Source organism: Microtus oregoni, unplaced genomic scaffold (assembly GCF_018167655.1).
Source record: "Microtus oregoni isolate MIOR12 unplaced genomic scaffold, Mior012 000191F_ref0000080, whole genome shotgun sequence".
NCBI lineage: Eukaryota > Metazoa > Chordata > Mammalia > Rodentia > Cricetidae > Microtus > Microtus oregoni.
Genome location: NW_024544850.1, coordinates 45,659 through 67,723, shown reverse-complemented (window position 1 = coordinate 67,723; position 22,065 = coordinate 45,659). Strand labels below are relative to the sequence as shown.

At 43.2% G+C, this 22,065-nt stretch overlaps 1 protein-coding gene across 2 annotated transcripts in view; it reads right to left on the bottom strand.

Annotated features, from left to right (window-relative positions):
* LOC121445440 (zinc finger X-chromosomal protein-like) overlaps window positions 1-14,731 on the bottom strand; it is a 95,619-nt gene extending 80,888 nt beyond the window's left edge. Inside the window, exon 1 of one of the 2 annotated variants that reach the window (XM_041647581.1) lies at window positions 14,637-14,731. The gene's annotated coding sequence lies outside the window, so the exon portion shown is untranslated. Of the gene's footprint in view, window positions 1-2,127; window positions 2,185-14,636 lie in introns of those variants that run through there. The other variant, XM_041647582.1, reaches the window with a different exon arrangement.
* Window positions 14,732-22,065: the final 7,334 nt, after the last annotated feature.

The window sequence follows — 22,065 nt, the reverse complement described above, 5'->3', positions numbered from 1 at the left end:
ATTCTATTTCTTCTCTAGTGCTCCATTATTCAGTTGGCTGTTTTGGAAGCCCCTTCCAAACTGCTGGGTTTCTTCAAAAGCATTGTTCCTTTTGGTTGTTCACATTTATAAACAAGTTGCTAAATTAGTTACACTGACAGCCGGGAGACTTTCCTCAGCCCCAATGAAAAGCTCTGCTTTGACAAGTAGTGAATTTGGGTTCTAACAGTCACCATCTAAGTCACAGGCATCCTTTCTCATATCAGTATACAAGAGAGAGAAAAACCCGTGTCATCAGTCAGGCTTTCATTCAACAGTGGTAAAGTGCAACATTTTCCATGGCCAGTATCCTAGCCTGCAGAATAAGCCAACTAAAACACTGCCCCTTAGATGGGCCTGGTGGCACAGGCCGACAATCCTACTTGGGAGACTGAGACTGGACTGTGCTACAGAGTGAATTCAGTCTTAAAAAGAAAAAGAGGGCTTAGAATATAGCTCAGAAATAAAGTACCTTGCCTAACATGCAATACAACCCCAACCTTTGTGGATTTTGTTTAGTTTTATTTTTTGTTTTTTTTTTTTTGAGACAGGGTATATTTCTGGCTGTCCTGGAACTTGCTTTGTAGACCAGGCTTGCCTCAAACAGAGATTAGCCTGCCTCTGCCTCCCTGAGTGCTGGGATTAAAGGTGTGTGCCACCATTGCCCAGATACCCCAACCTTTGTTGCCACAGCACCCATTTTGCAAATTCATGTGTACAAACAAATGTGCAACTCAGATAATTTAATGCATTTCCTTCTGCAAAACCACCAAAGATAAGCCCTACCTACACCCAAAGGGAAATGGCTCAGCTTTCACCACCTGGCTACATCCACGGCTTGTTCTTACAGGATACCACTTCTTAGCCACAGATTCTCTAAAACTCTTGGTTTTTGCCATTGACAGATTCTAAATTGCTTTATTCAAGAAGAAAATCACAGTATTCTGATGAAAAGTACATTTCAGGGTTCCCCCCAACGCCAGGTTTTTATTTTTATCCTCAATTTGATTTTGGCAGAAAGGAAAAGCAAAGGTATTTGATCTTTATTCTATGTTGAATCCAAAGTCATAATTTTTATTGTACAAAAAATTTAGTATGGAAGTGTGTAAAAAAAAAACACAAAAGCTGGGCGGTAGTAGTGCATGCCTTTAATCCCAGTACTTGAGAGGCAGAGACAGGCAGATCTCTGTGAGTTCGCTTGGCTGGCATGTGTGAAACTCTTTAAAAAAAAAACTAATTTAAAAAAAGTAAAGTCTTAATCCCAGCACTCAGGAGGCAGAGGCAGGCGGATCTCTGTGAGTTCGAGACCAGCCTGGTCTAAGAGCTAGTTCCAGGACAGGCTCCAAAGCTACAGAGAAACCCTGTCTCGAAAAAAACAAAAACACCCCACAAACAAAAAAAATTTAAAAAATTAAATCTGGGGCTGGAGACATGGCTCAGCAGTTAAGATCACTGACTGTTCTTCCAGAGGACCCAGAGTCAATTCCCAGCACCCACACAGTGGGCACAGCTGTGAGGTGGAGGCTCCAAGCCCCTCACAGAGAGAATGCCTGCTGCTGTGAATGGAAGAACTCTGTCCTTCTTTGCCCTGTCCCACTTGGAACTTTTTGTATGTTTCACTCAGGAATTCAATGCCAAGTTTTTGTTAGACTAGTTTTTCCATAAAACCATTCTGTGCCAATTGGTAATTTCAAGGTTTTGTTTGTTTAAAGTTTGAGTCCGAACTTTCACAATCTATTAAAAATTGGCCCTAAAATGACAAACTTAAAACCCTTATTTTTCCAAAACCCTTATTCTATTCCTGTTCAGATTAAGAACTGCCAAAAATATCCTCTAAATTTAGCTGCATTTGAAAGCTAACAATACCATACTGTGTTAAATGCTTTTAAGACTTGCTCGATGGTAGAAATAGTACAGGCTTTGCACTTGTTTTCAGACATAGAAAGCATTAACTCTTTTATAAAACAATGTCCTTTAAATTCATGCAGTAATTTACCAATCCACTGTTGCCATATAACATTCTACTGTTTATCATAAAGGAACAAACGTAACAACTCTGGTTCACCCTCTCCCACTTCAACTGTGACTGATTTTTAAGTTGCTTTGTACCTTTTGCTGAGATTTTCAAAGTCCTACTCGCGTCTCCTCAAGTAGAGTATTCTGTCTTTAGCTGTAAGTGCAGTACTGGAGTGCAATGTGTAAAACGAGGATGAAGACGGTATTTAAACATAAAATAGAGAGATTAATTTAATCTACATTGGACAAAAATATATGAAATAAAACCATCCACAGGTAAAACTTAAAAAAATCATTTCCCATCAACTGCAATGCAGGGTAAAGAAACGTTAGTGTTATAAGGAAGTGCTTCCTTGTCCATTTCCTTAGTTCCTCGAATCTCTGCAGCCATCTTTTACCAAACTGGGTATTTAATTAATTGCTGGCCTAGTCATCTGATAATTTGTTAACTTAGCTGAGTGTTTTTCTTATGCAGTCCCTTTCTCAATGAGTCATATATATAACCTTGCATTTAAAAAACAACAACTTAGGCTGGGCATGGTAGTGCAATACCTTAAATCCCAGCACTAAAGAGGCAGAGGGTACTCCTTGAGTCTGACTGAGGACAGCCTGGTCTAAATAGTAAGTAACTTCAAAGATAGCCAGGACTACACAGAGACCCTCTCTCAAAACAAAACAAAGCCTTTCTACTACATTAGAACTTAATGGGTTTTGTGTCGTTGTGTTTTTAATTTTCATTACACTTCTTTATTTAGTGTTTATGAGTAGATACATGTGGATGTGCATATTCGCAAGACTCACATCCTAGTGAAGACTCACATGACAGCCTCCAAGTCAGCCTTCCCTTTCTATCATGTGGTCTCGAAGAACTGAACCCAGGTAGTCAGGCTTAGCAGCAGGCATCCTCACCTGGCGACTCATTTGCTATTGCTAGGTTTTGATTTTTTGAAAAAGAATTCTCACAACAGCCCAGGCTGCCTTTGAATCACAACAATCTTCCTGTCTCAGCCTTCTGAGTGCTGGAATGACAGGTGGAGCTACTCTATATATATGCCTTCCATTTATAGTTTACTGTACGCTCACCTTCAACTACTTTATTCAAACTAATTCTCTTCTTAATTGTCTGGTAACTACTTTAAAAAAAAAATCACATATTGCCACTTGGTACTTTTTATATAGTTCAGTGCTAAAGTGCTTGCCCAGCATTATGAAACTGGGTTCTATGCAATACCACAAATATAAACTTTGAGCATTTATTTATGGTTTTATTAATTATTTTTGCTTGGGGTTGTTTGTTGAGAATTAGTCTTTCTATGTAACCCCGACTGTCATGGAACTCCTATGTAGACCAGATGGCCTTGAACTAGAGATTCTACCTGCCTCTGCCTCCCAAATGCTGGGATTAAGGGCATGGGCCACCATGGTAAACTAATTATGAACAGTTAACATCACTGTCCTACCACAACACCAACACTAAAAGTAACTACTATACCTTACCGACATGAACACGACTTCTATTACCACTTTTCCTAAATATGCTATGTTAGGTCTCGGAGATGCTGCAGTTGTACTACTAACACCAGTAATGGTCTCCACATGTCCTAAACACTGGCAAGAATATTGGGCCTTTCCATAACTAGAACAATGTTTTTAAACTGGCAGCTGCAGAACTGTAGAGTCTTTCTACACTGATCTTCTGTTAATGCAATTAGCAATTAAATTTTGCACAAATAACTTAATAAATCCTTGAGCTGTTAAACAAAAGAACAGGCTGGGTTTGCCCTACAAGACCAGCAGTAAATATGTTCCAAGCTATCAATGAGCGTTTAAACTTCAATCTTCCCCTGGAACTAAACTAAGGAACCACCTAATTTAAGGAAGGAATAATCTAAGGCTGTTTTTTTTAAGAAAGTACAAAGACAATAAAATACTACTAAACTAAAAACCTAAAAATAAAAGTTGGGGGGGGCTGATATAGAAAAAAATGGCAAACTTCTAAGATTAAGTTAACGCTAACACATTGAGGGGACATACAAATTACCAGCAGTAACTTTGTTAGACACAGAACCTAGGCTGGAGAGGCAGCTTGGTGGTAACATGCTCATCTATCATGTACAAGATCCTGGGCTCAATCCTACCACCAAAGAAAGAAAGAGGAGGAAGGAAAAAAAAACGAGTGTAATCACCATAAAGATTTTTAAAATAAATATAGCTGTAAGGTGTAACACTTTCAAAAATCATCAAGTTTTCCCCAAACTGTATGAACTATGCGAGAACACAAAGAAAGCTTTGTCAATTATTTTTACAAAAGTGATTTGTCACTTAAAACAAAAACACAAAACAATTTAACCAAACTAGAAACTTTGTGATTATGAATTCCAAGTTAAATATTATAAATAACACCTATCAGGCAGGTGAATCTCTTGAGTTTGAGGCCAGGTATGCTCTCTACAAGAGCTAGTTCTAGGACAGCCAAGGCTACACAGAGAAACCCTCTTTCAAAAAAAATATTAATAGTACAGACCCACTCCACAAACAGAGAGAAGTTAATACAGTACAATCATTGCCGTGTTAAAGGTAGGAGCCAAATAATAGTCAAAATTAAATCATTCAAAAAGGGAAGCAGGCCAGGCGTAGTGATGCATGCCTTTAGTCCTAGCACTCACAGAAGCAGGCAAATCTCTGAATTCTAGACCAGCTTGGTCTACAAAGCAAGTTCTAGGTCAGAGAGGGCTACACAGAGAAACTCGGTCTCAAAAAACAAAAACAAAACAGCTGGGCGGTGGTGGCGCACACCTTTAATCACAGCACTTGGGAAGCAGAGGCAGGCTGATCTCTGTGAGTTTGAGGTCAGCCTGGTGTACAAGAGCTAGTTCCAGGACAGGCACCAAAAACTACAGTGGCTAACAGCAAGTTTGAGCACCAAGTTTCAGGCCAGTTAGAGAGAGTTACATGAGACCTCATCTTTAACAAAAAAAAAAAAAGGGCAATGTATTTAGAACCACTTAATCACAAAAATAAAGAGGCACCAAAATCATAAGACCTAGTTATCAGAGAAAAGTTTTCAAATTTCAATATATGTACCTCAAAAATAAGTTAAATAGCCGGGCGGTGGTGGTGCATGCCTTTAATCCCAGCACTTGGGAGGCAGAGGCAGGTGGATCTTTGCGAGTTTGAAGCCAGCCTGGTCTACAAGAGCTAGTTCCAGGACAGGCTCCAAAACTATAGAGAAACCCTGCCTTAAAAAAAGGGGGGGGAGGAATTAAGAAAAATAAGCAAGCCTCCAAATGAATTTGTTTTAATGTCAGAACACACAGAAACAAAGCAGAAGGAAGGCAATAATAGTTCCCAGAGTAGAAACACAAAGCACCCATAAAATGAACAGCTGGAGAAGTCTGGAAAGTACAGGTTAGTTACTAACTTATGAACAACACTAATAAAAAATGGTAATTAAAGTCAATTTCCTAAACATCATCGAAAAAACCCTGTATTTATCAAAACAGTTGAGAACTTATACTTTTCTAAGAAAGGAAACTTTATTTTGTATAAATCACCAAAGAGTAAAGAAAAACTCAAGAAAAGCCAAAAGGCCATACCATGGGAGAGAAGAGGCTATGGCTAAATCAAGTCCAGCTGGGCAGTGGTGGCACACACCTTTCATCCCAGCACTCAGGAGGCAGAGGCAGGCAGATCTCTGCATGGGCTACAGAGCAAGCTCCAGGACAGCCAGGACTACGCAGAGAAAACCTGTCTCCAAAAACAAATCAATCATCAATCAAACCCAAAACCTACCAAAAAAGGAAAAAGAAACCAAGTACAGTTTTACAAATGGAGACCTGTCTAACTTTCAATAATCAGATCACTTCTACTAAACAGACCTGTTTCAAAAAAGAGGGAATGCTCCCCAATTCATCTTACAAGGTTAGCTGGGCACAGTGATACACACCTGTAGAGGGAAAAACAATCAATTAATAGAATATCCTATTTCCTTAGTATCTAGGATTTTCATTTAGACTTACCAAAATTAAAAAAAAAACCTTTGGAATTATTTAGGTAGGACTTTTATACTATGTTGTACATGTATGAATGTACGCGTGCACGCACATACACACCCATGGCCCTATGATTCAGAGAAATTAGCAGGGCATTCCTAATTTACATTCAGGGTTCTGTGAGTCGCTCTTCTAACTCTTCAAACCTGTTCACTTGTTCCTAACAAAACTATTTTCTGTCAGCAAGTGTTGGTGATGCAGCGTTCCCTAAAACGCTTTACTATTATCTGTGGATTTTCTTTGAAGGCAAACACCCATTTAGCAACTGCTTCTGTGTTCTGTTGCACTGTTTGACATGAAATAGTATGAAACAATGCACAGATTCTCTAAAGTGATAAGAAAATTAAGAGTCCTGACCAAGCCTGTGCTTGTGCAATCAATTGTAACTATATGATGACACCTGCCTGGGCAAGCAATTCATTATACAATACCATCAACAGGGCTCTATTTTTATTTTAAGATGTTAAAATGTAGGAAGGAAATCCATGACATATGTCCTGAGAGTTCAACAATGTAAGATCAATTCACCACGCTGCTTATGAAAACAGAATAGAAAGTTAGACTGGTACAGCCCAGTTGAAGAGCACTTGTCTAGCTATCATGCACAAGGTTCTGGAGTCAAGCCTCAGCACAAATGGGGGAAGGGAGCTGGCAGCAGAGCCTCTAATTCCATAGGCTGTGGTAAGAAAACCTCAAATTCTATTCCAGCCTGAGCTAAAGAATAAATTCAAGGCCAACATAAACAAGTATGTGAAAAAAAACTAACAATAAAAAAACAGGAATGCAGGGGCTGAGGATGTTGTTTGCTTGTCTAACACGCATGAAATTCTAGGTTCAATCCCCAGCACTGCATACACCATGCTATCTAAAAGGCTACCAAGGAACTGAGCATAATGGTAAGAAATGGCAATAAATGTCTGTAATTCTGGAGGAGACTGAAGATCCAAAATTCAAGGTTATCCTTAGCTACATACAACTAGTAACAGTCTGGGATACATGAGGGGGAAAAGGAGAAACACAACTTGGCAGAAGAACACTGGTCTAGCATGTGTGAATCACTGAGTTTAGTCCATAGTGCCACAAAAGGGGCGTCAGAGAACAAACTAAGAGAAGACCTGACTTAAATCACAACCAAGATTATAAACTAAGACTAGAATTTTCAATAGAGGTAGATGCAAATCCAATAAAAATCCAATCGTTCTTCCCAGAAATTGAAAAACTAACCCTAAAGGAGACAAAAAAAGATAAAATAATCCTTAAGATAAAAAGGAATATACAGAGACTTAATTATAAAGCTATCATCATTAAATCAATGTGGCAGTGATAGAACTAGCCAAACAGGGCAATAAAAACAGAAAGAGAAACTAAAAACAGATGTGAAGCCAATGAGACGGCTCAGAGGGCATAAGAACGTGCAACCAAACCTGACAACCTGAATTCAATCCCCAGGACCCACAAGATAGAGAACCTCACAACACACACACACACACACAATGTAATTAAATTTAAACAAAATAAAAACAGATGTGCAGATGTGTGGAATATGGTATACCTCAGGGGTTGGGGAAACAAGGCTCAGTTATTTGAGAAATTCAAATGCAAACATAAATGAGATCCCTATATCACACACTAGAAAAAAATTTCCAAATTGTACATAAGAAAAAGCACACCAGGAGGTGGTGGTGCGCATGCCCTTAATCCCAGCACTAGGGAGGCAGATGGATCTCTGTGAGTTCAAGGCCAGCTTGGTCTACAACAGCTAGTTCCAGGACAGCTAGGGCTATTACACAGAGAAACCCGGGGGGGGGGGGGCGGGAAGCACACAGCCAGGTAGTGGACACACACACACACACACACACACAGCCAAATCTGGCTACTTTCACATTAAGACCTACACAAAAAGTAAACAAAACTACAAGAAAAGTCACAGAGTAGGAAGATATTTTCATCATATATAATAACAAATCTTTAGGATCCAGAATACAAAAATATCCATAGACCGTAAGAAAAAAGACAACAGGCCGGGCAGTGGTGGTGCACGCCTTTAATCCCAGCACTTGGGAGGTAGAGGCAGGCGGATCTCTGTGAGTTCGAGACCAGCCTGGTCTACAAGAGCTAGCAGGACAGGTTCTAAAGCTACAGAGATACCCTGTCTCGAAAAACAAAAACAAAAAAAGAAAAAAGAAAGAAAGGAAGGAAGAGACCAACATAAAAATCAATAAAAGGATGCATGGACAAATGATTCCCAGAAAACTCAAATGGGCACTAAACTTGAAGGGGGTGGTCCAGCCAACCCCAAAAGTAACCAAAGAAATGCAAAATAAACACAGTAAGCAGAGTGCATTTATACCCAACAGTTTCACAAAAATAGCAAAATCTAATCTTTTGGCAATGATCAAGATCAGAAACAACTGGTAAGATTGTCAAATGCAACTGGGCGTTTTTGCAATTCCCTGTAAAATTAACAATGCAGACTTCTTCAATGCAGCAACCGCACCTCTACTAGTCTAGGGACAGAGAGCTGTTTGAGGACGTTCACAGCAGCACTGTTAGAAAGTGCTGAAAACTGCCAACAGCCTCACGTGCCCCCCCCCAAGGAAACATCACAGTGTTTTCATACATTCAAGTACAGCATGGGGAGGGCTTTCCTAGCAGTCAAAGACTGGCTCTGAAGCCCAGCACCGCTTGCCCCAAACATCAAGAGTGAACTACAACAGTAGTTTTCATTCAAACCTTTTGGTTTTAGGACTCGTTCAAGCTTTCAAAAATAAAGGACCACAAGAAGTTTTTTTTTTGTCATTCATATTTAAAGAACTTGAAACTACAAGTCCATCCAGCCTGGTGACACCTAAGCACTTGGGAGGTTAAAAGCAGGACTGCTAAGTTTCAAACTCCTCTGAAACTGAAGTGAGCTTTTGTTTTGTTTTGGTTTTTGGAGAGGTTTCTCTGTGTAGTCCTGGCTGTCCTGGAACTCCCTTGGTATTTCAGGCTGGCCTCTACTCAGATCTACCTGGCTCTGCCTCCTGAGCACTGGGATTAAAAGTGTGAACACCACCATCGCTGAGATAGAGATTTAAAAACATTAATGCATTAAAAATCTTATTATATATAAGCATAAATAATTTTAGAATTAATTTTTAAGTAAAAATGAAACTTTTACAATTCTGCAAATCTAATGACTCTCTTCACAGAGAAAAAGATGAATGTCAACCGTTTCTGTGCTTACTCCATTATGACACTGTTCAATTCTCTAATACGTGTATAATGTACAAATGACTGTGGATGAAAAGAGCAAATAATGGTATTATGAAAATCTGACTTCATAGACCCCCCTATAAGACTATTAGGGATCCCAGAAATTCCTGCAGCACATCGGAAAGCCAATAAATTGAATCTCAAAACTTATAATTAATAGGTAGGGCATGGTGGTGCAGAGGCAGGCAGATCTCTGAGTTCAAGGCCAGACTGGTTTACAGAAGGAGTTATAGGACAGCCAAGGCTTTACAGAGAAACCCTGTGTCGAAAAAAAAGAAGAAAAAGAATGAATACATAGAACAATCCACAATAGACAGCTAAAACACATATTTGCTATTTTTTCATTACACACATATTAGAGCAACGTAATGGGGATATTAAAAAAGAGAAATGGGGATGAAGGGGGATGCGCCCTTGAATCTGTTAGACTATTCATCAAACATGTGTGTGTATCAAATAACATAACACACTAAAATTTGTAAACTCTCATTAATATTTACTTTTCGTAATTTTGAAATACTTCATAATTTAAAACTTTAATTTTTAAAAGACAAATGACTATATACATCAAGGCCATGTAGTTTCTTTAAGTGTACTTCCTGCTGAACAAAAAAAGGGGGGGTTAAGATTACATGGATTTTAAAAAATGCTGTCTGGAAAAACAATTTGGCAGGAATAAGAGCATGCTGGCCATATTCCAATCAGATCTGGGATAGGGATAGAGGTTACTCAGCACCTGGGTTTGACCTGCTGTCCTCACAAGATAGGTGTGCCTTAAAATGAATATTCCTTGGTCAAAGGACATGCTAGATAGATAACTGAATTTGAATAGCTGGAAACTATTCAACTTAAATAAACCAAATTTACTGTGCCCAATAATTTAGGTAATTGTTTGGGGGAGATAATGAACATCTGCCAGGTACTGCTTGGGGACAAAGACAAATGAGAAGCTATCTCTTCTACATTCTATTTAGAAGACAAAAATACAAATATACCACTAAAACATAAAAAATTAAATGCTAAATTAAAGATGTCCACATTGTTCTATGGAACAAAGTGTAACAATCCAGGAAAACTGATGGTGATAACAGAAAGAGTAAGAAGCCAGGTGGCGGCAGCGGCACACACCTTTAATTCCAACACTCGGGAGGCAGAGGCAGGAGGATCTCTGTGGGTGCAATGCCAACCTGGTCTACAGAGTGAGTTCCAGGACACACAGAGAAACCCTGTCTCAAAAAAAATTTCCTATAAATGGTATTGGTCATCTTTATGCTGGGTAAGTTTGGTTTCAGCTATGTTAAGACATTAGACACTTCAAACGCTGGATGAGAAACTAGGTATGTGAACATGGTAACAGACATTGAACTAGCAGACAAGATTCCAGAGAGAAGCTAGCTGATAAACACTGAGGAGACAAAGACAGCAGAGTAATGTGTGAAAAAGAACCCTTTCGTGTGACAAACCCATTGGCATGCCGAAGAAATTTTCTGACTTGGGAATTATTGGATTTAGGAAAAGGTGAAGTGAAAAGTAGTACATAAAGCAAACGAGAAAAGAGATGAGGCTTCTGTACAGTAAGCAAAACCAAGACTACTTGAAGGACCAGGAAGGCACGAGCTAAGTTGCAGGAGACTGTATCTGGAAGGCTAATCCCTGTACAGGGAAGGAGCGGCAGCTGAGATCGAGGCTCCCTGGTGTCTCAAACAAACAAATAGGCTAAAATAAACCAGAAAGGGACTCAATCAGCAGAGGTCCACCCCAAAGGAGGCAGACCAAGGTGTGTGCAGGAGGCAAGGCTAGACAAAATAAGGCAATCCTTACAGAGACAAAAGGTAAAGAGAAAAGCCTACACGGAGAAAAAAAAAATCAGAACAGGATGACACACTGACAACCAGATAACTGGGTTAGCCTTTTCAGTTAGGTTAATAAAATAAAAAAAAAAAAAGAATCTAAGCCATTTGTGGCAACACACACGCCTGAATCCCCTGCACTTAGGAGGCTGAGGCAGGAGAATTGGGAAATTGAAGCTAACTAAGCTACTTAATTAGACTGGCTCTCAAAACAAACAAAAATGAAACCTTTGATGAGGGTGAAGGATTTCAGGAGCCAGTTAAGGGTTTTTTAGGTTATAATAAAATGAACTGCCCCTGTACACAAGCACAAACAGTGCATTATTAGTGATAAATCAAGTCCAAATGTTGGTGACTGACAGCAGCAATACAGGGGAATGTCTCTGAAAGGAAACTCCAGCACTTTTTTTTTGGAAAATGGAAATTGCAAAAAAAAGGAAAGAAAATATCCATCTATTTGGAAAATACATATATATAAAAAAGCATCTCGTTTATCCAAGGTGGGTAAGGTAGGAAGTGTCTCAGCAGGGAAAAGGACTTTGTGTGTAACCACTCCTGATGAAAACTATACATTCCCAATCTTCCTAATTACACAATTTGAAATTAATTTCTTCTCAATCCTCAAATACCCACTATAAAGAACTGCTTGACTGTACTAATTAAACTCAACAATTGCACACTATATATTACCCATTCTGACTGCTCTCCCACACACACACACCCAAAAACTGCATCTTAAATTGCCTTTTAAGAGAATTTTTCAAATGTGATTTTTTTTGAGACAGGGCTTCACTATGTAGCTCTGGCTGTCCTGGAACTCACTATGTGGACCAAGATGGCCTCGAACTCACAAAAGTCCACCTGCCTGCCTCCACCTCCCAGTGCCAGGGCAAATGGCATGTCAGGCTCAAGATAAGTTATCTTTATTATCTTTATTAAGTTTGCCATGGCCTCTATGGAAAAACTGTCCCAGGTCTTCCACGCTCTTCAGGAGCATTATTTCCAACCTGTTGCTGTCTACAAAAGTGGAAACACTGACAATAACGACGCAACTCACAAGCTTGTATCATAAAATTCTGAAACACACTTCCCACCTGTGCGTCTAGATAAGTCAAATATTAATCCAAAAAAAAAAAACCGCAGGGAGGCTTGGCTTAGCAAATAACCTTAGTTAGCCTCTCAAACAAAACGGTGGTTCCTCTCAGCAGGGAGAAAAAACAGATTGCAAAGGGCACCTGAAGGCCACTGGTTTTAATAATCATCCTTCCAGCTACTCTTCAAAACCGACTTCTTAAAAAAATTACCATAGAAACACTTACAGGCTCATTTCTCATCTTCAAGCTGCACCAATCTTAATTTTCAACGATGGTGGATGAGATTACAGGAAACCCTCCTCAGTTTACCACGGAAATATTAACAGCTCTGAGCAAAACGATATTCACAGCGAGTAAAGAAAAGGGCAGCTGTCTGACGAAAACATCATTCAAAATGTAATAAACATCTCTTAAGAGGGTAAAAAAACCTGGCTTCTGAGCACTCTGGCTTCATCATCGCCGGGAAAACACTGGTCAACCTACAACTACTTCTCTGCAACTTATCCTAGCCGAGCCAAACGCTCTTGAGCACCGACCCCGCGAGGGAGGGCGCCCCTGCTGCGTCCCCTGCGGGCACAAAACCCTCCCGCCCAGCAAGGCGCGGCCCACCTCTCGCAGCCTCAGTTCCCACCACTCCTACCTAGGCTGTCCGCTTCAGGCCAATAGTGAAAACACTCAACGTTCCCTGGAGAAACTTCCCCCTTGAAACGCCCTCTGCCTCTCTGGGCCACCACCTAAAAACGGCCCCGGTTCGGAAGCTCAAAGCGGCCCCTGTTCCAGGCACCCCCTCCCGACGCCTCAAACGGAAGCTGTGCCTTCGCTGGGAGCCCACGGGGCTCGGACGGAGCTTCAGCTCAACTCGGAGGCGCTCGGCGCACGCCAGCCCTCGCTCGCCTGCCTCCACCAACCTGCAGCCAGCACGTCCGTCCGCGAACCTCGGGGGGGGGGGGGGGGTTGCGGCCCCGGCGCCGTCGGAAAGCGGCACCGCTAACACGGGACTCACTCCGAGCTTCCCAAGAAAGTTGGGTGCGGTGCGATGGAGACAACTTTCCCCGAGTCGCGTGCCGCGCGCTACCCAACTTCACGGACACCCTAGCTAGCCCGGCACGTGAGGTGCGCTAGGGGGTACGGCACTCACTGCTCCAGAAGACTCGCTCCCTTCCCTCCTAGTTCCCTCAACTAAAATAAATAAAGGAGATACCAAAATTTCAAAGGCAGCCTCCCCAGCAACTTGTTTCCACGGAAAGGAATACCAAAACTTCCCTCCGCCACTAAGTCTTCCGCTTTCGTAGGACGCCTTTTTCCCCCTATTGGTCAAAAGGGTGGTGAGAACTTTCCCATCGTTTTTCTTTCTTTATTCACGGACTCGTGAATGCAACGATTGGCGGAGAACACCCGCATTGGGGTCACCCTAACGGCCATGGCTGACTGTCTCTGGGGGGGGGGGACAAAACAAAACAATAAAAATGTCTCCCGTTTCGCGACTGTCACCGGTGCAGCTCACCGGCGGCGGCGGCAAGAGCTCAGAGTCCCGGAGCGAAACAGATGAGGTGGCTCTGGCGCCAAGGCGACCGCGAAGGCCGCCTGCGGCTGCTGAGCCGAAATGCAGCGGAAACAGCAGCCAGTCACGGGGCTGTGGGAGGCTGGGCAGGAAGGTGGCGCTGCCGCCAAGCGCCTGGAATCCGAGTGTTCATCATGGCGGCGAGGGCAATGGCCGCCATGGGGAACGAACACGCCCCTCCGCGCACACTCGACGCCGCGCCCGGGCTCCGGTGCCCGTCGCCAGCGCCGCCGCGGCCGCTGCCCGCTCTCCCACCCCCCCTCACGGGCTGTAGCGGAATTTTCACCTCAGACGCCGCCTTCAAGATGGCGGCTCCCCCTCCCGGCAACCCCCTCAGTCGTCCCCTGCAGCAGGCGCCGAGCGGCCGCCATCTTGTCCCCCGTCCGTCTTTTTGCCCCCCCTCGCCCATATTTACATAGCGAAAATCGGCCGGCCCGGCCTGCGGCCTTCACCTCACGCCTGCAGCCTTAGCCTCCTCGCTAGGCCTCGCCCCCGCACGGTGCCCCGGGTCGGCCGCGTCGCCCACCTAGGACCCGTCCGCCGCCTCCCCAACCTCTGGGCAACAGCGCCCCGGCCGCCGCCCGTTTACGGAGCGCGCCTCAACCGTCGCTCCCCACACCCGGGCGCCACCCCAGGCCTAACTGCGGCCTCCTCCGGGCCTGCACGGCGCTGCGCGCCACGCCGCCCGGCCTAGCGCGGGAGGGCGCCTTGCAGGCCGCCCGACCAGGCCGGGACCAGGCCGCCGGCGCGCGCGCTAGGCCCCACGGCAGCAGCGGCACCCCGGACTCACCGGACGGGCGTGCGGCGGTCGGCGACGGTGGCGGGTGCTGCAGGCCGGCCTTTCTCTGGAGCACTGGGCCGGGCTCCGGCTGGTGGGGCGGGCGGAGGGGCCGAGCTCGGAGCTGACAAAAAGCGGCCCAGCTCCCCGGCACGGGCCCGCCGTCAGCACGTCACGTCACCACCGGGAGAGAGACCCAGGAAAATGCGGAAGGATAGAGGGGCCCCCTCCTCCGCCCGGTGGGTGCCTAGGACACCCCTACTCGGCGCCCTTCACGCCCCACAACCGGGCAGCCCAGTGGACTCGCTGCGGCGGGGTCTCCGACGGCCCGAGTTTCCGTGACAGCGCCCCCCTTCTTTCCACCTCCGCGCTCCCGCCCTCCACCGCCGCCACACACACACCGCTGCCACCGCTGCCTGGGCTGTAAAGTCCGCACGAGGCCGTGGTCCGCCGACCCCGTAGAGAGGCGGGAGGCCCGGGCCGCCCCCCACCATGTTTGTGGGCCGCAACCACCCCCTGGGGGCCTCCAGGGAGACCTACTGCCTCTCCGCGAGGGTCCTGGCCTGAGGCGGTGGCTCGAGTCGTTTGCAGGCCCTCAGACCCCCTCCCGCCATAAATGTGGTTTTTTTTTTTCCATCCCCGGTGCCTGGGGAAGAAGATAAATTTAGCAACCCCCGCCGTCTCCTGTCTTCCTTTTAAAAAACAACTTTGAAACAAAATGAAAATGGGCTTGCCAATTTGAATGAGGGGAGGGGGGTCTCTAAAACAACTACCAAACCCTGGTATTTTTTTTTTAATAAATAAGCTTTCTGTCAGGAGGCCACATTGGTCTGGGGGGAGTGCATCTTGAAGACTTTCTCACACTGCAGTGAACAGGAATTTTTAGTGGTATAGTTTCTGGACACGTGTGTTACATTATTTGGAGTGTATAAATTTTTACTTTTATGTGGCAGTGATCATGTCATACATTCCTCCAGAAATATCTAGAAAACAAGATTTTTTAAATAAAATTCGTAAGCAAGTCTCTTAAAGTTTAAGAAAATAGAGAAGGGAAAATGTATGTGATTCGACAAAATATTTATAAAATTATTTATAAAATAAGAATTTTGTAATGGTACATTTCTTCCCCCTGCCCCCCCTTCAAAACGGGGTTTCTCTGTGTAGTCCTGGCTAACCTGGAACTTGCTCTGTAGACCAGGCTGGCCTCGAACTCAGATTCACTAACCTCTGCCTTCCTTCCGAGCACTAGGATTAAAGGCATGCGCTACCACACCAACCTATGTTACAGTCCTATACTGAAATACGGACTAAAACGACACTTAAAAGTTGCCAGGAAAACGGTGTACATCAATGTAGAATTTAACTAACATGCTATAACTTACTGACATACTGAGAAATGACTTTAAACACGGAGAGCTTTGTTTTTGGGGGGTGGATTTTTTTGGTGGGGGGTTTGAGACAGGGTTTCTCTGTGTAGCAGTTTGAGCTCTGTAGAAGAGGTTGAGCTCGAACTCACAGAGATCCGCTTGCCTATGCCTCCCAAGTGCTAGGATTAAGGGCGTGTGCCACTACCGCCGACGAGGTCATATATTTTAATTCCATCTTACAATCATAAAAAGCTTTAAAAAGGGGAAACGTGTAGTCTAAGAACTACCGCCGAGACAGGCGTGGTAACTCAAACCTGTAATCCTCAAAATCTAGAAACCAAGGCAAGAGGATTTCGGCAAGTTCCAGGCCAGACTGGACTACTGGTGGAGGCACTCTCATAGGTAGAATTGTACTAAGACTGGAACAGAAATTAGTATGGACCCTAAGCAAGGATGGCATAAATTTGTGAAGGGTTCCAACAATTTTTTTTCCTGAAAGTCTACTAGAATCTAGTAGATCTATATAGTAACCAGATAGTCATTTTCTTCTCAGGATTTTAGCTTCCTGCCACCACACAAATTTTCATCATTTACAGAAAATTCCTTCAGGCTGTGATACAGGCTGTAGCCATCTAAAAATAAAACTAAGCAAGATTACTTCAAGTAAAAAAAGCGAGAAACAATCAGGTACGGCACACACCTTTAATCTCAGCACTCAGGAGTCTGAAACAGGAAAATCAAAAGTTCAGGCCAGTCTGGACTACACAGAAAGACCATCTCAAAAAGTTGGGGAAAAAAAAAGTTGGCAGGCAGGCACTGCATTTCCAGATGTTCCGGAAACTGAAAAGGAAGGATTCTTTCAGTGTACGTCCTGGAGCCCAGCCTCACCAATAAAGAGACCTCATCTGGGGTGGGGTGGGGGAGGCAGGCAGTAAGGTAGCTTATGGGGTCACATTAATATAGTTTTTTAAAATGATAATCAGTGTTTAAAGACTTTATAAGGGCCTCCCCTTAATACTAGGTTCGCCCAGAAGGGAATCTCTACATCAGCCACACAACCATAAACATCAGGTTCAAAACAGAAAGCAGAGGTCAGCATTCTTCTCGGGTTTGCCCTTATTACCAGCAACTACTCTCGAAGCTGCTAAGCACTTAAGAAAGGAGTGTCCAAGGAGAATAAAGAAGAGAAGATGCCACCTTAATTTACAAGATCACACAAGTTATTGGGTACTGACAGTGTCAAAGAGCCCTCAGATAAATTGGCATGTATAAAGAAACTTAACTTTGATGGAAAAAGGGAAAGGATAGCCTAGTTTTATTGTTTAAATTAGATATACTTCTATTAAAGCACAATTAGAATCCTATTAATGATTGCACAAATAAAGTCAAATGTGTACACACACACATGTATATGTATTTGAATTTTCAAAACAGGGAAAGTAACGGGGTATGAAAGTACTTGTCTATCATATGCAAGGTCCTGGATTTGGTAGCCAGAACCGCATCCAAAAAGAAGGAGGAGGTGAACTATCATCAAAAAACTACATCATTCCTGAAAGTACACTCGAACCTTGAATGTACCTAAAATTACTGAAAGAATTTGTTACTCCAGCCTTGGGTGATTAAGCACCAGACACCTTATACTTAATTTTTAATGGTGTTGATGACTATAGACTCGTGGGCATCACTTCTCTGCCTTCTGGCTAAGAGGAGCAGAGGATCTTGGTGAAAGGGAGCAGCAAGGACGCACCGGTTACTTTTGCAGAACTTCTAAAAAGGAGGCTGTGTGGAATGATGAAAAAGCTCCTGACAGCCCAGCATGGTGGGGCAGGCTGGTAATCTCAAAAATGCAGAGGCTGAGGCAGGAAGGGGCTAGACAGAGACTATCTCAAACAACTAACGAAAATACAGTCTCAAAGCGCTTTCATTCCATTTACATTAGCTCTCAGCTAAGTAAACACAAAATAAGAGGACCTTTTCTCTGAAGAAACTGGGCGCCTATAGTAGTAATGGAAAATGGCCGATTTCAAAGCAGTCAAAAGGATTCTGACAGTGTGCTAACACATATGTGTTCCTTCAGAGCTGTTCATGGACGTTTTTTAAAAATCCACTCAAGGTTTTGCGGATGGTTTAATCATAGAATTTCTGACATATTTATAGGTGCTTGAGCCAGAAGCCACGCAAGACCGTTCATCATTTCTCCAGAGAAAGATTAGAGCAACAAGAAGCTGTTGATTTGTACCCCACGTCTATCACTAATAGAAATCCAAACAGAAGATGATATATTGCTGGCTTATGAGTAAATATAGACTTGCTTGAATAAAGTTGTGATGATGCATTTATTTTAGAACCCCATGTTTCAATTTTTTAAATTTCCCCTAGAAAAGCTATATTTCTATCTGATTGGGCCCTATAAAAAAGAACTGCTTTTCTGACACCTGATTCTTAAATTTATTTATACTGTCCTTATGCTTAACATGAGCAAGTTGCATCTTCTGTAAGAGTTCGAGCAATTGGCTATAATTAATGCCAAGTAAGAATTTTTAGATCTCCAAGCTGTGTGCCTTCCTCAAGGAAAGAAATTTTAAAATCATGACTGACAAGTAGGTGATGTTTCAAGCAATGCTTCTCATATGAATCATTAGTTAACTAAGATGCATAATTCCTGAACCTCACCAATGCCTAAACTCTACCTCGTGGATTCTAAATCACAGGGCCGAACCAACTAGCCCCACTGAAGAAGGAAAGACCAAGACAGCGGCCTAGAGACAAAAGGCAGTGATCCGCAGCCCTGGAGCCCAGATTTCAACTGCTCTTTCACACTGGAGAAATCTGGGCTCAGAGAAATGACGGAAGAATAGAAAAGCACACGATGTGCCAGGAACATCTTCTACCAGGAAAGCAACAAAAGAAAGTGTCCAAGCTTAGCAGCTGTGTGGAGAAAGGTCTCAGGGGCCAGTCCAAAGATTCTAGCCAGCTAAAGTTCAGAAAATTTGAACACCAAAAGAATACTAACTTCTGTAGATTGAAATAGACTAGATATGAAAGGTAACGCCACGTGTTAGAACATAGATTAATACAAATGGGTTAAGTTATAAGAGCTAGTTAGGAACAAGCCTAAGCTATAAGCTGGGCTGTCATAATTAATACAAAGTCTTTGTGTCATTGTTTGGGATCTGGCTGGTAGGATAGAAAAAAAAGCTTGTTGCAGATATGTTCATGAATTTATAAGGCTTTCCAACTAGTGGTGATGCTTGCACAACTCAGTAAAAGTGTAAAAAAAAAACTAGTAAATTCTAGGTGACTTTGGGGAGGTTTTCTTTTTCAATAACAGGGCTCAAACCTAGATCCTCAGACAAGCCCTCTACAACTGAGTTACATCCCCAGCCCCTGGGTTTTTGAGATAGTGTTCCCCTAGATAGCCCAGGTTAGCCTGGAACTCACAACCTGCCTGTTTTTACCTCCTGAATTACAGGTGCGTGATGTTAGATTTACCACCTTAAAATGGTGATTTCGATGGCATGTAAATTATGTCTTTTTTTTAAATAATCGCCTTTGGAGAATGCTAAGGAATCCACTCACTATTTTGAGAAATAGTGAAAGGTAAAAATGAAACATTTGCCACGTAAGAACTGTTCATCAGATTAACCAAATGGTTTGCTAGGGAACTACCTTTAGATAGAAGTATTCTTGCTAATACACGAAGAAGGCTTTGATAAAATCACCATTTTGTAACCACCAGATTAATAACAGATCTTGGCAACAATAGTCAATGGCTGCTAAGCAAATGGATTCCCCGATGTATGACTCATGACGGACACACACAGTGTCACTTGCTTTAACTACCAATTTACAGGAAACACAGGGGACAAAGAAAGACGTCAGTGAAGCTAGGGAGTGCAGCGCACACCTTTAACCCCAGCACTTGGGAGGAAGAGGCAGGCGGATCTCGGTGAGTTCAAGACCAGTCTGGTCTACAGAACGAGTTCCAGGACAGCCAGGACTGTTACACAGAGAAACCCTGTCTCAAAAAACAAAACAAGAAAGGAAGAAAGGTTCTAGGCCAGCCTGGTCTACAAGAGCTAGTGCCAGGACAGACTCCAAAGCCACAGAGAAACCCTGTCTCGAAAAACTAAAAAAAAAAAAAAAAAAAAAGAAAGGGAGAAGGAAGGAAGGAAGGAAAAGCCAGCTATGTGACCAACAACATGTTATTATTGAGAAAGTCTAGAAATGAAGTTGTCTGCTTTCTTCTACGAATAAATTCTAAAGAAACAATTGGAGGGGAAAACCAATAAGATAACCAGCACTGGATAGAGGCAGGAGGATTGAGGATTAGGAGTTCAAGGTTATCCTAGGCTATATAGATCAGCCTGGACTACTTAAATCCCTATCTCCAAAACAAAGAAGCAAAATAAAAGTTGGAAAGGCCTTAAAAGACGTCTACTAGTTACAATACATGAATTTGCATCTCTTCTTGGTTTTGAGACTACGTCTTGCTATGCAACCCAGGCTGGTGTGGAACCGCTAGCCATCTTCCTGCCTTGACCTTCTAAGGGCTGAGATGACAGGCATGTGTCACCATAGCCAGCCTTTTCATTTCAATATTGATTCAAAGAAACAAATGAGAAAACTGATGAGAGAATTGGAAAAATAAGGTGATATACAGCTGCTAGAAACAAGTTATGAACTCATTTAGGGATGATGATAATGATGACATCAGTATACCTGAAAACTAGTCCTTATCGTTGAGAGGTACAAGATCAAAATGTTTTCCGGTGAAATAATACACTATCAGAGGAGCCTTCAAAAGACACGGGGTGGTTACGAACGAGACAAAGACTGAGGGTGAAGTCAGTGGCTGGGCGACATCAATGAAATCGGGGCACAAGCAGACTGAAGCTGGGTATCAGACAGAAAACGGCTTCGTATCTTATTTTTCCTCGTCTATATAGCTGAAATTTTCTTCCTTTCTTTTGAGACAGTGTTGGCTACCATGTAGTCTTGGCTGACCTGGAATTCACTGTGTGGCTCTGACTGTCCTCAAATTCATGGCAAGCCCCCTGCCTCGGCCTCGGATGTGCTGAGATTACAGGTGTGAGCTGCCATACCCGGCTGGAAATTTTCCCTAGCGAGTTTAAGCCCTGTATGCATGTATATACAGAGGAAGGGGCTAGTGGCCAGTGGCAGTGCATCCTTGAAGTAGGCGAAACAGTGCATATATAATGGCTTCCTTTCTCACTTTTCTATGGGCCATGTGAACATTGCCCGTTTCCAAAATGAACATGACAATCAATCAAGCACACAGCTCAGAAGGAGAGTGCTTGCCTAGCGCGCGTGAAGCCCTGGGCTCAATCTCCAGCCCAGAAAGGACAAGAAGGAGAAAGGGGAAACAGTAATGTTCCCCAAATTTGTAAAGGATCACTTTGGTAAAGAGGAGGAAGCCTGGAGCCCATATCCCAGGAACTCTAAGCAAAGAGTCCATCTGAGCTGGAACCCCAGCTTCCTAATTTGTTTTATTTTGGCTCTTTTGTTGAGACAGGGTCTCATTAGAAATTCTGATCTTGCCAGGCAGTGGTGGCTGCGACAGCTGCTACACATGCCTTTAATCCCAGCGTGCAAGAGGCAGAGGCTGGAGGATCTCTGTGAGTTCAAGGCCAGCCTGGTTTACAAAGTGAGTTCCAGGACAGCCAGGGATTTACAGAGAAAGAGAAGCCCCATCTCGAAAAAACAAAACAAAACAAAACAAAACAAAAAAAAACAAAAAACCTGATCCAGCCTGGTATGTATGATAGTGGATGCCTTTAATCCCAGTACTTGGGAGGCAGAGACAGGAAGAGCTCTATGAGATTGAGGCCAGCCTGGTCTACAAAGCTAGTTCCAGGCCAGTCAAGGCTACATAGTAGTCACATACAGAAACCCTGTGTTTAAAAAAAAAGAAAAAGAAAAAAGGAAAAGAAAAGAAATTCACATTTGGAGCACATGGGAGTCGAAGCAGAGGGATGAGAGGTTCAAGGTCATCTTTGGCTATACCGTAGGTTCAAAGCCCTTCCTCCTTCCTTCCTTCCTTCTTTCTT